Genomic DNA, 15,702 nt, shown 5'->3' with positions numbered 1-15,702 from the left:
CAATTTGGCGGCTCCTGAAAAAGGTAAATAGAGTTACCACAGAACTTAGCAACTCACTCCAAGAGAAATGAAGGCATATGCCCACACAAAAACTTGTACATTAATGTTCAGAGTAGCATTATTCGTAATAACCAACACATGAACACAATCTAAATTTTCACCAACAGATGAATGGGTAAGTAAAATCTGGCATTCCCATACAATGGAGTGTTATTTGACAATAAAAAAGAATGAAGTACTGATACTCGCTATAACATAAACGAACCTTGAAAACATTATGCTAAGACTCACAATCCAGACTGCTGTGGATCACTTTTTCTAGTTATTTCAAACAGGCTGCTCAGGTTTCTTCTTTTTCTTTTTCTCTTCTTTCTCTTTCTTTCTTCCTTTCTCTTTCTTTCTTTCCTTCCTCCCTCCTTCCCTCCCTGTCCTTCCTTCCTTCCTTGAAGATTTTATTTACTTGAGAGAGAGAGAGAGAGCGCGCACACAAGGTCGGGGGAGGGGATGGGAGGGAGAGGGAGAGAAGCAGACTCCCCGCTGAGCAGGGAGCCCAATGCTGAGCTTGATCCCAGGACCCTGGGATCATGATCTGAGCCAAAGGCAGAGGCTTAACCAACTGAGCCACCCAGGCACCCCCAGGTTTCTTCTTTTATCTGTTTTTATCTTCCATTTGTGTGACATGTCCAGAATTGGCAAATCCATAGAGACAAAAAGATTAGTAGTTGCCTGGGGAGACTGGAGGAAAATGCGGAGTGAATTCAAATATGTATGAGAGTTTCTTTTTGGGGGTGATAAAAATGTTCTAAAATTAAGACTATAGTGATGTCTGTTCAAGTCTGTGGCTATACTATAAAACCACTAAACTGTACAGTCTAAGTAGGTGAATTTTATAATGTGTGAAATATACCTCATTAAGCTTTAAGAAAAGAATACCACCGCCACACACTATTTGACTGGTCAATATGACCAGGTTAAAGACAAGAATCACAAACACATTATGGCCTACGAATCTGTGTCTGTCTTGTCTCTAATATAAGCAGAATGCTAAGAATCAGAAGCTTTGGAGCTCAAAGGGACACAAGAAAGCATCCAAACCAACTCCCTTACCTCATATGTGAAAAAAGTATGGTCAAAAGGGGAGAAATGACTCTGACTTAAGGTAGAGTTGAGGCGACAACTGAAGGCCTAATCCCATGCCAGATCCTCCAGTTTCTCTCTATACCTTAAACTTTGTCAGATCTACCCCGGGTTAGCCACCTGGCTGCTGGATGCCTCAGGCTGTAACAGTCCACCTCATCCCTTTTCCAGAAGCTATTGACTGTTTTAGGGGAACACTCTCTTGTATCTACAATACATGTTCATTAAACTTCAAATACAGACTCAAATACAGTCAATGTTCCAAACCTCTTACCTAAAAGGTATGCATAAGGATTCTTCAGTTGGAAAGTAATATACAAAATGGAGAGAAAAGATGAGTGCACATTATCTGGAGGTGTGAGAATGGTAAAATGTTGAGCCTTATTCAACACTACCTGTTCTGCATAGGGGCCATTATTGTGAAATTTCAGAAATGAAGACCCGAGCTTCTCCTAGAATCTTTGTTTTACAATGCAACAGATTCGCTCATTATAAATATGTTATTGTGAAAAAGAGACCCTATAGGAAAAAAAAAAAAAAAAACTTTGAATACAGAAAAGGACACTCACACTTATTATTAATCTTCTACTATTTTGTGCTTCTTACACAACTATTCTCTCACCCTTTTACTCTTTGGCAGTGTCCAGAACATAAAGGGCTGTCATCTGTTATACATCCACCTGCATGTGGATTCTCCCAGGCTTGCACGTAGACTATATGGGACTTTCCTAAATGAGGGAAAAAGAACTCAGCAAATAGGCTTCATCCTAGTTGGAAGAAAATGTACAACAGTTCCCTCCTTCAAGCATTTTAAGTCACCCAGGTTTTGTAAGATTTAAATACCTCTTAAGAGTTGGTGGCTCTGTGAAATAATGCTATTTGTTAGGAGCAAAAAAAAGCCGAAGGGGAGGGGGCAGGAGTTCTTCTTTACAAATATAAAACTTGTTTCTGAGAAATCTCAAAGCTAAGAAAGCATGAAGGTCCAAAGCCTTTATTTGAGATAAGCATAAAACCTCCCCTAGACCAAAGTAATAAGGAAGAAGGGTCACTTCTGATGGGTAGCTTACCAACTAGGAAGGGGACTCGGCTGCATCTGTGGTCGCCACCACGGGAATGAAAGAAATGATACTTCTTAGGAGACATAACATTCCTAAGAGTTTGCAAAATTGCTGTTAATTTCCATGACAGGAAATTGTGCAAAGGCAGAGAAACTGGCTTCATTAGAGACAAGCAGAAGAACAGGGAGGAAGGCCAAAAGAAGGGGGAGAGACAATTAGAGCCCGCCACAGGTCATCTCCAACAACCCTAATGTAATTCTGCGCAGTAAATGTCAGCATCCTTATTTTACAACAGGAATCTGGGATTTAGAAGAATTCAACAGCCTGCCCAGTTCACTCAGTGTGCGGCAGGACTGGAGTCTGAACCCTGTTTTGCTGGGCTCCGCAGCCTGGGCTTGCATTTCCTCCAGAACCATCCACTTACCTTCCTTCTCACAGAAACTTCTCTCTCTCCATTCCTTTCCTGTGCTTTACCTACTTATGTTGCTGACCTTCCAAACACAGTGCTAAATCCTCTCCCAAGAAGTGATGAGAAAAGAGTAACCGTCCAGATAGAATAGATATCTAGCTAGAATAGATATCTATTCTAGTGGGGCAGTTTTGTTTTTTACCATTGTCATTGGAGTATTTGCCATCTGCCAGTTTGCTTAAAAATTTTTATTCACGTTTCTTTATCCTTTTGAAATATTTTACCTCTCTCTTTATTGTAAAGATTATACTGGTTAACCATTACTTTCATTTATTTTAAAAAGTTTTGTTTTGTTTTGTTTTGTTTTTGAGAGAGAGAGAGTGCATGCATGCAATGGGGGTGGGCACAGAGGGAGAGAGAGAGAGAGAGAGAGAGAGAATCTTAAGCAGGCTTCACGCTGAGCATGGAGCCCAATGAGAGGCTTGATCTCACGACCCTGAGATCATGACCTGAGCTGAAATCAAGAGTCGGACACTTAACCGACAGAGCCACGCAGGCACCCTAAAAAGTTTTCTTAATTGAAATATAGATGCCACACAATATTACATTCCTTTCAGGTATATAACCATTACTTTTAGTTATGAGACCCAACACCTAAAAAGTCCCTATTAGGTCTTACTTTTATCCTATTTTTCCCCATATAGTTCTAGCTTTCTCTCTGTTTTGCTATTGTAGGACTTCCGAAATCCATGAAAGAGATTTAGTTATCTGTCATTGATAGAGCTCTCTCCCTCTCTACACAACAACCCCTTATGAGGCGGGTACAGTTGTTGCCGTATTTTACAAATGAGGAAACTGAGGCACAGCATGACTAAGCACCTTGCCCAGAGTTGCACACCTAGTACTATGACTGGGATTTGAATCCTATGGGCCCAAAACCCCACAGCCACTAAATTCTAGGCACTTTACAAAAACTGTCTCACATCTTCATGACAAGTCTTTTCTTCGTTACACAGACTTAGAAACTGGTGCTCAAAAAGGTTAAATGACTTGCCCAAAGTTGCACAGTGAATGAGGAGACACAGCTAGTCTATAGAACTCAAAAACGCACCTAGTCCCATGCCATGTGGCATTCTTAAAACAAATTCCTCTAAAAAGAGGAAACAGAAAATGCCAACCTTAAAAATGGTGGCCCCAGCTAACAAATGGGAGACCAGGAAACAAGGTAAGAAACAGCGGACCCAAGAGCCAGCCTGCCAGGATTCGAACCCCAGCCACAGTACTAGGTGTGCAACTCCAGGCAAGGTATTCGACCATGCTGTGCCTCAGTTTCCTCATCTACAAAATAGGGTAACGAGTGTACCCTCCTCCTAAGGGATTGTTGTGAAGATTAAATGAGCCAGTACTTGGAGAGTATTAGAACGGTGTCTGACACAAAGCAGTGAGGAGAAAAACAAAGACAAAACAAAAACCTGCTCAAAAAAGAATCACTGAAACAAAGCAAACACAGAGAGGGTCCTTAGCCCTATCGCCCCTGCTGGGATCATGCTTTCATTTGGGCTTTGGGGCTAAAGCCCTGGCCTGGGGGAAGCCAGGGCTCTTCCTTATCGTCCCATTGCAGCGTCCTCCCTGTGACAGAATGCTCCTGACAGAGTGATTCCAAGCATGAAAATCTGAGACCTTCCAGAGGATCCTGTGGTGCTTGGGGCTCTACAAGGCTGCTCTCATCTTCCACTGTGCTTCTTCCTTTGCAATCTCAAAAGCAATCACATCACCATCAGTGCCTAACCATGGCCGCTGAGGGCTTGACAGAGATGGGAAACAGCGGAAGTCTGTGGTTTGCGAACACAGGGAAGGAAGGGAAGACAGTATCTCCAACTTGGATCAAGGTTTGGAGGCTCCCTCAGGGAAAACAGGGTTGAGGCCCAATTACCGCCTGATTCTCTGAGAAGCCGGTGCTCCAGAGGACTTGGGGGAACTGGCAGGAAAGCTGAACAGAAGCCACTAAGAAGCAAGTGCCAAGTCTGGTGGCACAGAGCAGACCAAGCAGGGCTGAAGGCCCTATGAACGAATGGGGGAAATGCTAACATTGCCTACCGCTCCTGCAGACTTCACCCAAAGGAAGCCCTCTCAGTCTGGGGAACAGGGCTGCTCCTAGGGTTGCTCCTGGTTGTGAGGGGCAATGACTTTCTTGTCATGAAACCTTCCCCTAACCCACTCCTCCTCTCCATTCTCTCTCTGACCAGATTTTTGCACAGCCATTCATACAGGTTTGAAGACCTCATCTCACACTTGTCTCCCTGTGTCTCCATCAGTCATCAAGTCCTGTGTGTTAGTACTACTCCAAAAGACTCCCTACACCTACCCCTTCCTCTTTATTCCCGTGGCTTTCACTTAGTCTCGACCCAGATGAGATGAATTACAGAACAGCTTCCTGGCTGGCCTTTTGACCCTTGTCACTCTCCTCACTTCAACCCACTCTCTCACTCTACCAAAGACTCATCTGCTTGAATTTCCAGATCCTTACATCATTCCACAGCTCAGAAATCCCTCGTGGCCCAAACTGCCCCTAGTGCCCCTCTACAGAAACGAATCCTTAGAATAGTGTTAGAATTTATCAATCTCTCCCACCTCCCACGCGCAAAAATCACATAACCCAATCTATGTTTCCCATTACCTTAATGTTTCCTTATAGCTTCTAGAACACAAGTCCCTCTGCACCCTGAGGCACACTGTTCTCTTGGCCTGACTCAAACCTTCAGCTCATGTCAAGGCCCACCAGTGAAGCCTCTCCTGACTACGTCTCCCTCAACTTACCTCCTCCTCCTCTGAATTCCTCTAGCACTTATATTCTGTACCACATTACTTCATATAAAAAAAATTAGTGAATACTTAGTATGTGCCAGGCACTTATTCTAAATGTTTTATGTTCATTCAATCCTAACAACCACCTGATGGAATTATTCTCATTTTACAAATGGACAAACTGAGGCACAGTTAGGCTATCTGGCCCAGAATCCACAGCAGAAAGCCCTGGAGTCAGGATTCAGCCCGGTCCCAGAGCCTGCACTCCAAGCCACTATGTAATAATTATACACTGCTTCATGTTGCACCATGATTATAAGTTACTCACTAGCAGGATCCCTGCCTACATGCCCTGCAGCCCACCCCCAAAGCTGCCCACTAGCTAATACCCGGTAACTGATGACAAGAAACGAGGTCAAGCCCCCAATCACGGACTGCTTCTGGTGCCTAGCAGCAGCTGAAAGAGGAGCTTTTCTCCTGGAGGCTGGGCCCAGGGTAACAGGGCCGTGAGTGAGCCATAAGCCTTTTAAACTAACATCTGACTAATGTAAGTGTTCCAATTAAAAATCCACCTCAAGTACAGAGACAGAACACACTTTGTCTCTTTAGCTACACACTGTACCTCAAAGTCCACAACTTTGGGGTCTGGGATTCTATAGTGAGAAATACTTGTTTTAAGGATTCATATAAGTTACACGATGCAAATTAGAAGGGTCACAAAACAATTCAAAAGGTTCCATTTTGGAAACTATGAGTAAAATGATGATGTCTCCTTAGAGAAAGGATCTTCAGTATCATCAACATTCTCCCATCCAACCCCACCCCTGCACCAGTCAGTAAGTACAGAGATCATGCATCTAACATCATTAGCCCCAAGAAGAATGGCTCTAAGAGGCTGGGAACACTATACTTTCAGAAGACTCTAGAAATGTCTGAGGGACTTTGTTCCTTAAACACATCCAATCGAAGGTATAGATAGTCAAGGGAGGCCATGAGTAGCCCTCAAAGAAGTTTCTTAACTACCACAGTTAAGTTTCCCAAGCTGCTACCACCCAGAAAATGGCCTGGAGAGTTCAAGACTCCAGAACGTTCTGCCACTGTCACTGGTGAGCATCTCTCCCCTGTGTCCTCTGCAGGGTAGCACACCAGTGGCTGGGAACATCAAGGTTTCTTATTAATATAACTTGTGATCATCCAAAAATATAAACCACACCAGAGCGAGAACTACACAAATACAACCTTAGTCATAGTTTTGCTTCATGTTAGCTCGGACACATTAATACATATACAAGATCTGAGCGTTTTTATAGCTTCCTCTAGTCTTACTTCCTAATTCTAATCCACTCTCTAAAGCAGGGTTTCTCAACTTTAGCACTACGGACATTTTGGCCAGATAAGTCTTGGTTTTGGGAACTTATCTCATGCACTGTATATGTTTACAGCAGCCCTGGTCTGTAACCCCTAAATGCCAGTAACACCACTCCCCACCCCCGGGCTGTGGTAACAAATATCATCAATGTCAGGGATTGGGGAAGATCATCTCTGGTTGATAATCACTGCTCTAAAGAAACTAAAGACAGCTCCATTTGGTCTGAATCCCAGAGAGCACCCTCCCCCGAACCCAGCTTCAAGCTGAAATTACTTTTCCCTCAGTTTTCCCATCCTCATACACAGTTCCCCAGAATTCTATAGACAAAAATCACCCTGAATAAAATTCTCTATTTTTTTTTTAAGATTTTATTTATTTGACAAAGAGAGATAGCGAGAGCAGGAACACAAGGAGGGGGAGTGGGAGAGGGAGAAGCAGGCTTCCCAGCGAGCCAGGAGACCGATGCGGGGCTTGATCCCAGGACCCTGGAATCATGACCTGAGCCAAAGGCAGACGCTTAATGACTGAGCCACCCAGGCGCCCCTAAAATTCTCTAATTCTTGATAAAAAGGCTCTTCCTTCCATGTCTTATCACTTAAGCCTCCATGGTTTCTCAGCTATTTCTCTAGAAAGGTTCTAAGTTTCTTATTCAGTTACCCCTGGGCCCACAGGCTTACTCTACTATCATCCACAGTGTGTGAAGGCCTTTGTCCTAAGGCCTAATTACATGCTCACTATCTGATCACAGCCAGGGACCAACCAGGCTCCCTTTTCCTGCACCCTTCATGTCATTTGTCATACAGGACTTCAGGAAAGCCATTCTACAAGCAGAAACTAGGAGGAGAAAAATATATTGAGAGGGTTTATTGAAGGCCCAAGACAAATGGGTTTTATTAAAAAATAATCATTTACAGAGGACAGGAAAGAAATCAAGAGTCTGCTAAGATAGTCAAGGCTTCTGAGAAAAAGAAAAGAGTAATGTGAAACTATACTTCACACAGACCAGGAAGGTACTAAGAATTAAATGTCTCCTTGTAAATAAATGCATGGAAGAAATAGAACACTTAAAAAACCAATAGAAATAAACATAATAGTAACTGCTGAGTTGTCAATTTAAAAAAATTAATCTTCAACAATGAAGACGCAAAAAGATCTACATAATTAGGTAGGAAAAATAAGAATGATACTACAGGCAATTAAGACTCTTTTTTTTTTTAATTAAGACTTCTAAGATCAGATAATATTGATAAATGTACTAACAGATTCTTATGCCTTTGTCTCTCTAATCACTTTACTGCCTCCTCTGCCTTCTTGATGGTTTCAGACAGATTTTCTTGAAATGGCAGGAGCCACCCATTTGGAAACCCAAAAATCCCTGAGTCAGTGGTTGCCAAACCACATACAGAAATAGCAGTGCTGCAGAGAAATGCGAAACTTAACAATCTGCCCCCAAAGAATGCCTCCTTTAGGAAGGGTTAAAGGCTGGGAAAAACAGGAAACTGCACTTGTAGAAGCTTTTTTTGAAAGCAACTATACTCACCACTGTAGAAGCTTTCTGAAGTAAAAAATGTGTACAAATCCTCAATGACTTTATGAGGACTGTAGTGAGTACTGAGGACACAGGTCTCTGGGACCTATAAATGCATAAGGATTTTGTTGAAAGAAAAGCTAGAGGAAAGCATATCTAAAACCAAACCCTGACCAACTTCTATCCGACTTCATAGACCTGGCTGAATGGGTCATATTAACAGCCATAAATACATGAGGAAAGAAAATACACACACCAAAAAAACCCTCCATTCAATGCCAAGTACAAATAGATCCTGGGAGGCTGCGGAGCCAAGCCAACATTCACTTTTTTTTTTTTTTTTTTAAACTCCTCTAGATGTCTAAAGACCCTGCCTCTGCAAAAGGGCTTGGAAAGAAAGAAGGAAAGGAAAGGAAAAAGGAAAGGAAAAAGGAAAGGAAAGGAAAGGAAGGAAGAAAGAGAGAAAGAAAGAAAGAGAGAAAGAAAGAAAGAAAGAAAGAAAGAAAGAAAGAAAGAAAGAAAAGAAAAGAAAAGAAAAAAAAAGAAAGAAAGAGCAAGCAAGCAGACATCCTTCAAACAGCTTGCAGGCTCTGAGTATGAAGCTGTAAGGAGCATATGGAACCACCATGGGGCACAACACACTTAACTAAGAGTCAGAGAGTTGATCCATCTTCCTCTCTCTACCAAAATTCAGGAGTCCTTTCCGAGGATCTCAGAGGAAGAAAGGTACCTCCCTTCTCAGACTCTCTTCCCTATCATCTGCTCACTCCATTACATCCATGATGTAGCCTGGCAGACTTCAGTTTCCAACTACACAACTTAGTAGCATTCTGAGTGCGGGCAAGTGGCTTAAACTTTAAGTTTATTAAATAAGAATTACTGGGACATTAAATAAGACATGACAGGAAACATGCTTATCCAGTGCCTGGCACCCAGTAAGCGTTCAATATGTGCGATTAGCATTACTGTCGCAACAGCTTCAACTGCTCCCTTTCCATCAGCTTTTTCCACTGCCATTGGATATGGTCAGGCCAGAGAACCAAACAGAGGAAAAGGGCTTCACTGGGTCCCCACGGCCCCAAATGCCATCCTATTTCAATTCCTCCCGTCCTTGCCAAACTTTGGAGATCAGTGCTCTATGCAACAGCCTCACACAGTGGACTCCCTACCCACTCACTGCACAGCCCTGCAAGGCTGCCACCAGCTTCCCCCCACTTTAATGGAACCGTACCCTCAAAGATCGGCAACTGACGCAATCCCCTCATCCAATTTCTGTTTTAATTTTCCATGATCTCTGAAGTGCTTGATACGGTTGATCCAACCTTCCCTTACATTCTTTTCCCTTGATCACTCTATTATGGCCTCCCAAGACTGCACCTTCAGCCCCTGCTGGTTCCTCCTGTGGCGGCTTCTCTGGCTGCTCCCTGTAGGAACGCCTCGGGCTCAGTACTCTGTACCCTGTTTCTCTGTACACACTTGCTCTCAGGGGATGCAGTCACCCTCGAAGCTGCACCTCACCATCTTCCATTGGGATGGGCCCCAGAGCTACAAAGGCTAACCGTGAGGGGGCCTGAGCAGTCTCTTACATGTGTGAGGAAACCTTCGTCCTGTGAGGACAGATTTCAGCTCTGCAGATCTGCTGGCACACAAAGCCAGGTGTGCTGATCACAGTGGGAAGGTGATGGCTGTGGCCAAAACAATGTATGAAAATAACAGCTTGAATTGGAAGGTTTACAAACGTCTACATTTCTCTTGATGCCTCCAGCCTGACAGGAACAGAGTGGTGGTTAGGAATGTGGGCTCTGGAGCCACACTGAATGCTGACTCACCCACAAACTAGCTCTCTGGCCTTGGACAGCCTCTCTGTGCCTCAGTTTTTTCATCTATAAAATGAGGATAAGAGTAACCATTCACATGGGGAAGATTCGATGTAAAGCGCCAGCACCATGCTTCAAATACAGTAAGTATGCTTGAAATTTCAGCTGCTGTTGCCTTATACTTACATTCAAGGCTTAGTCAAAAAAGAATGTCAATTACACAGACAACAGGCAATAAACAATGTTTAAATGATCTGCATGTAACAACCCGGAGGAGGGACAAGATCTGTGCTTCTGAGTCTCCCGACAGACCTCTAATGCCCATAACATTTGTTTACAAAAGTGCCTGATTATTTTACTAGCCAACAGATGCTAACAACACTGAGCCTGCAAGTTTGACTAGACGGATCCACGTCGCAAAAGGAACTTCCCAAAGTGTCCCAAGTCCCAAGCTGTTATGAACACCAAATATCAGTTGTCTTGATAAATAAGTCATTACCTACACCATCTTCTGATCAGAAAGCTTTAAGTTATACTTGGGCTTTTTGAGAAGAGAAGTCATCACCCAGGTACCTAACATTAGAAAAAGATTTTAAATAAAATTTGTTAAAGATGTTAACTTTTAAAAGATGTGACCATTTTTGAAGGACTTAAAATTAACAAAGATTCTCTCTCCTTTCTTGTTATCTTCAGAGTTCTTACACAATTTCAGAGCTAGAAGGAGCCTTCGATATTTTTGAAACCGAGGCTTTCAACAGCAACTACGTTTGGAAGCTCCTCTGAGTTGTCCCTGTGCTGCCAACTTGGGTGAGGGACTGAACAAAACAGAGCAAGAGGGGATTCCTTAGGTGGCCATGCAAGTTGGCCAGGCCTATTATAATGGAAACAGCTCAGCCCATGGACACTAATTAATCACCTAAGTACATGCCATTCCCACTCTGTTGCTTTTTGAAACATGCAAATAGAAAATTAAAATGTAAGGATGTTACCAGAGGCTGGTACCCTAATGTGTCCTGGAGTAAAAAGCAAACACTGTATTATTCTGATTCATTAGCTTATCTTACCACTTAGATCATCTCTGGTCCCGGTAAACCAGTTTCCGAGAGCATATGTGTTTTGTTGTTTAAAAAAAAACATATTCAGAAGGGGGGTGGAACCTATTCTTTGGCAAATGGCCTATTTTGACAGAGAGGAAGTCTTTATAAGACTATCCTTGGGATACATTGTCTAAGTTTTTTGTACCAACCAGAGACCCAGGTGGCCTAGAGGGCATGATTAACTCTATTTTTAACTTTTAGACAAACTAAGACTTGAAGCTATAAAAATAGATGATTCTCTGCTCTCTCCTCCCTAATGTTCCCAAGCTTGTTTTTGTCCAGAATCTTTATCTGCCTGCATGACAGTCTCAACGTCTTGTGCTATTAAAGTACTGCAGTTGCTCAATTATAAGATAGTATACAACGAGGTATCTTCCCAACCGAAAAAATCGATCCCTTTAATGATTACTTTTGAAGTCTACTTGGACTGCTATTTAGGGAAGAGGCAATAAGGCCCTGGGACGGTAACTATGGGCTGGGGAACAGCCAGCTGACAAGTCCTCTGCAAGGCAGTGAGCACAGGACAAAACCAGCATGTGCCATGAGGCCAGGCAGACCAGGTTTAGAGCCCAACTTGACATTTACTAAGTCAAATGATGCTGAGCCCGTGACCCAATTCTTAAATGGGTCTATTTGCACCTACCTCAGAGGAGCTGAAGGAAAATTCAGTCAGAGTGTATTTAAAGAGCCTAGGGGTGCCTGGGTGGCTCAGTCGGTTAAGCGTCTGCCTTCAGCTCAGGTCATGATCCCAGAGTCCTGGGATCGAGCCCCACATGGGTTCCATGCTCCGCTGGAAGCCTGCTTCTCCCTCTCCCACTCCCCCTGCTTGTGTTCCCTCTCTCACTCTGTCCCTCTCTGTCAAATAAATAAATAAAATCTTTAAAAAAAAAAGAAAGAAACCCTTAATTTAAAAAAATAGTCTAGCAAAATAGGCTTAATAAATGTGATTTTTCATCCCCAAACCTTGATGCATCTTTGAACACTGCCCTAATGAGGAACGGGGAAACACCTGTATCTCTTGGCTCATGACAAAACAGGCAAGCAGACCCATTCATCAAAAATCAAGAGCAGTTGGGGCGCCTGGCTGGCTTGGTCGGAACAGCGTGCGACTCTTTTTTTTTTTTTTTTTTTAAGATTTTATTTTATTTATTTCACAGAGAGAGAGACAGCGAGAGAGGGAACACAAGCATGGGGAGTGGGAGAGGGAGAAGCAGGCTTCCTGCGGAGCAGGGAGCCCGATGCGGGGCACGACACCAGGACCCTGGGATCATGACCGGAGCCGAAGGCAGACGCCTAATGACTGAGCCACCCAGGCACCCCAGCGTGCGACTCTTAATCTCAGGGTAGTAAATTCAAGCCCCATGTTGGGTGTAGAGATTAGAGATTACTTAGATAAATAAATTTTTAAAAAATCAACAGCAATTTAGTGGTGGTGGAGGAGGAGGAGGAGGAGGAAAAGAAAACACCTACCCTAACATCTTAGAGCCAGGAAAGGAAGGAAATAATGTCTACCAGGCAATGAGGATACAACTGTAGCCAAGAAAGAGACCTTGAGTACCTTAAGGGGATTGCAGTGGATTGAAACAAGCAAGTAGGAAATTAGGACACCCATAATAAATGCAACACCAGAAGTTACAGAACAGGTTCTGGGAGCACAAAGGAAGGGCCCTCCTTCGCATGTAGAATTGGAAGACTTCCCGAAGGAAGTACCTATGACAACAACAACATCAACAACAACAACAATAGCTACCACTTGCTGAGAAGCTACTATGTGCTTGGAGCATGCTAAGTGCACTGATGGATTACCTCTTGTAATTTTCTCAACAGTGCAAGACAGCCACTACTATTACTGCCATTTTAAAGATGAAACAAAGAGGTTAAGAACTTTCCCCAAGGTCATACCACCAGCAAGTGGCAGGGCTAGCATCTGAACCCACACTGCCTGACCCCAGAGTCTAGGCACTTAACCACCGCACCTACTGCTTTCTCTAAGATGAGACCAGAAGGGGTCCAACATCAGAGCTTGAAAGTTTTGCAGGCAGAGGCGTGTGTGTGGCTCTAGATGCAAGTCAGCACAGGGCCCTGGTTTGAGGGAATTGCAAACGGGCATCTAATATTTGTTAAATTAAGTCATGCTGAAGCATCCAGCTCAAAGCTACCAGTGGTGAGCAATGAAGAAGGAGAAATGAGCCAGAATGCACAAGCCTCAAAGACGCACTTAAAGAGACTGGACTCAAGGGCCCACGATGCTGAAAAGGTGCTCCAAGCCAGTATTTAATTTTCTCTAGAAACAATTGTCTCTTTGAGGGAACCTTCCCAAGGGAGTAACTTCTAACTTTTTGTATAAAGAATTAGAAACATTATAGTTTACCAGTCATACCTAATATTCATTCGGGATCAAGTTTTTTAAGGTGTATGTAAAGTTCAAAATGAAACCGTTAACTTGTCAGATTCACATTTAATATGCTATAGTCACATGGTGTTCTGTTAAAAAAAATTTTTCATGCTTGCAGTCAACTTTTTCTTTCAACAGGTCAGAAGGCAACAGAATACTTTTAGTGGGACTGTAAAAGTCAGGAAACAGATTTAGCAGCCGTCTTCAAGGAGACCTTGAGACAACGTGCCAACATGTGTGATGGCTTTTGTGAAACTGATCCAGAGATACCTTTTGCTGCCTTCCTGTCCTCATCATAATATTCTACACAGAAAGCACAGAGGCACGTCGGGGACGAAGCTGTCAGCAGCCATTTCAGCGGCCCCACAGCCTCACCTCATGTAACAGTTATTAACGCTTACACTGAGTAAGCACCTACCATGGGCCAGGCGCTGTTCACGGCATCTTCATATGTTAAAGATCCTCACAAGGGCACTGCAAGGTCAGTGGGTACTATTCTTATTCTCATTTGGGTAGTGAGAAAACTGAGGCCCAAAGAGTTTAAATAACTTACTGCTATGCAGAGAGCTGGCATCTGAACCCAGGCTGAGCAGTCCCACAAGCTGTGCTCCTGAGCATTGTGCCTGCTGCCTCTCCCAAGTCACACCTGCCTTCGAAATGGCATCACTGGTCCCAATGCACAACTGCTGGGAATTCCACACCCTGTGTTTCTCATGCAGAAGGTGTTCCACACCCACAAACTTTCAAGGCTTTGATTTCTCAATGATAGCTAAACTTGGTCTCTGGAAGGAACAAGTCAGGGGCTGGTTCTAGGCACAAAGCAGAGAGGGTAGAATGAGAAATAGGAAAACATTTCTGGAGTGAGCCTGAGACAGCGAAACTAAGGAGAGCAAAAAAGCTTCCTTAAGGAGAGCACAGTAAATATGCTACCAGGTGGGGGGAGGCCAGCTGGTAACCAGAGACAGCCTCTTCCTCTCTCCAAGGACTGCACAGTCTGGGAGTTCTGGAAGTTCCTTATCAGCTCCCACCCACAGCTCCACCCTTGTAAACTGTTGTGACCCTCACCAGAGCAGAAACACCTAGAGTTCCCTAAACAGGGCAGCCGGGGGGTGGGGGTGGGGGCAGCTGGGCCAGGGCTCTCCTGGCCTTAGGTTCAGAGAAGAGGACAGTGAGCAAAGAGGGGGTACAGAGCAGTCAGCAGTGGATACTGTAGGGACAGGATGTCCCTTTCCCTTTACCCAGCTGGAAGAAAGTAAAGAACCTCTACCTCAAAAGAGTTTTTCCTGCAGCACACCATCAGATTTTGGGGTTAGTTTAACAGACAGAGTGGGCCAGGGCAGAATGCCACTTCATTTGCACTTTACTGTGAATTCTGATTATCTAACACCAAGTCGAATCTAGCTACACAGTGGTCACAGGGATTTCGCTAGTAATTTGGAACATTTGGGGGGCAAGGGAGCTTGGCTGGATGCAAAGCGAAGAGGTCACACAAATGAAAAGGTGCAAAAGAAAACATCACTGAGGAAGATATGGTCCATTTATACAATGGAATATTACTCAGCCATCAGAAAGGATGAATACCCAACTTTTACATCAACATGGATGGGACTGGAGGAGATTATGCTAAGTGAAATAAGTCAAGCAGAGAATGTCAATTATCATATGGTTTCACTTATTTGTAGAACATAAGGAATAGCATGGAGGACATTAGGAGAAGGAAGGGAAAAATGAAGGGGGGAATCGGAGGGGGAGATGAACCATGAGAGACTATGGACTCTGAGAAATAAACTGAGGGTTTTAGAGGGGAGGGGGTGGGGGGATGGGTTAGCCCGGTGATGGGTATTAAGGAGGGCATGTACTGCATGGAGCACTGGGTGTTATACACAAACAATGAATCGTGGATCACTGCATCGAAAACTGGTGATGTATTGTATGGTGGCTAACGTAACATAATAAAATAAAATTAAAAAAAAAAAGAAAAGAAAACATCACTGACATCTAAATGCACCTAGAGTGAAAGCTGCCTTTCCACAAACCACACAGGAAGAGGCTCTCCACTCAGCCAAGGTCCTGCTCCCGTTCCTCTA

General features: G+C 43.7%; 1 protein-coding gene across 11 annotated transcripts in view; it reads right to left on the bottom strand.

Moving 5' to 3' along the window:
• Positions 1-15,702, bottom strand: part of ANKS1A (ankyrin repeat and sterile alpha motif domain containing 1A) — a 184,322-nt gene that overhangs the window by 137,366 nt on the left and 31,254 nt on the right. The window contains exon 2 of one of the 11 annotated variants that reach the window (XM_064597488.1): positions 1,760-1,865. The exons of the other annotated variants lie outside the window; for them this stretch is intronic. The gene's annotated coding sequence lies outside the window, so the exon portion shown is untranslated. The remainder of the gene's footprint in view (positions 1-1,759; positions 1,866-15,702) is intronic. 11 annotated transcript variants of the gene reach the window in all.

The sequence above is a fragment of the Mirounga angustirostris genome, unplaced genomic scaffold (genome assembly GCF_029215605.1).
Source record: "Mirounga angustirostris isolate CCGP_5_RB_7025 unplaced genomic scaffold, mMirAng1.0.hap1 SCAF_8, whole genome shotgun sequence".
NCBI classification, from domain to species: domain Eukaryota; kingdom Metazoa; phylum Chordata; class Mammalia; order Carnivora; family Phocidae; genus Mirounga; species Mirounga angustirostris.
Note: the sequence above shows the minus strand (reverse complement) of the source record. Positions and strands in the feature narration are given on the sequence as shown.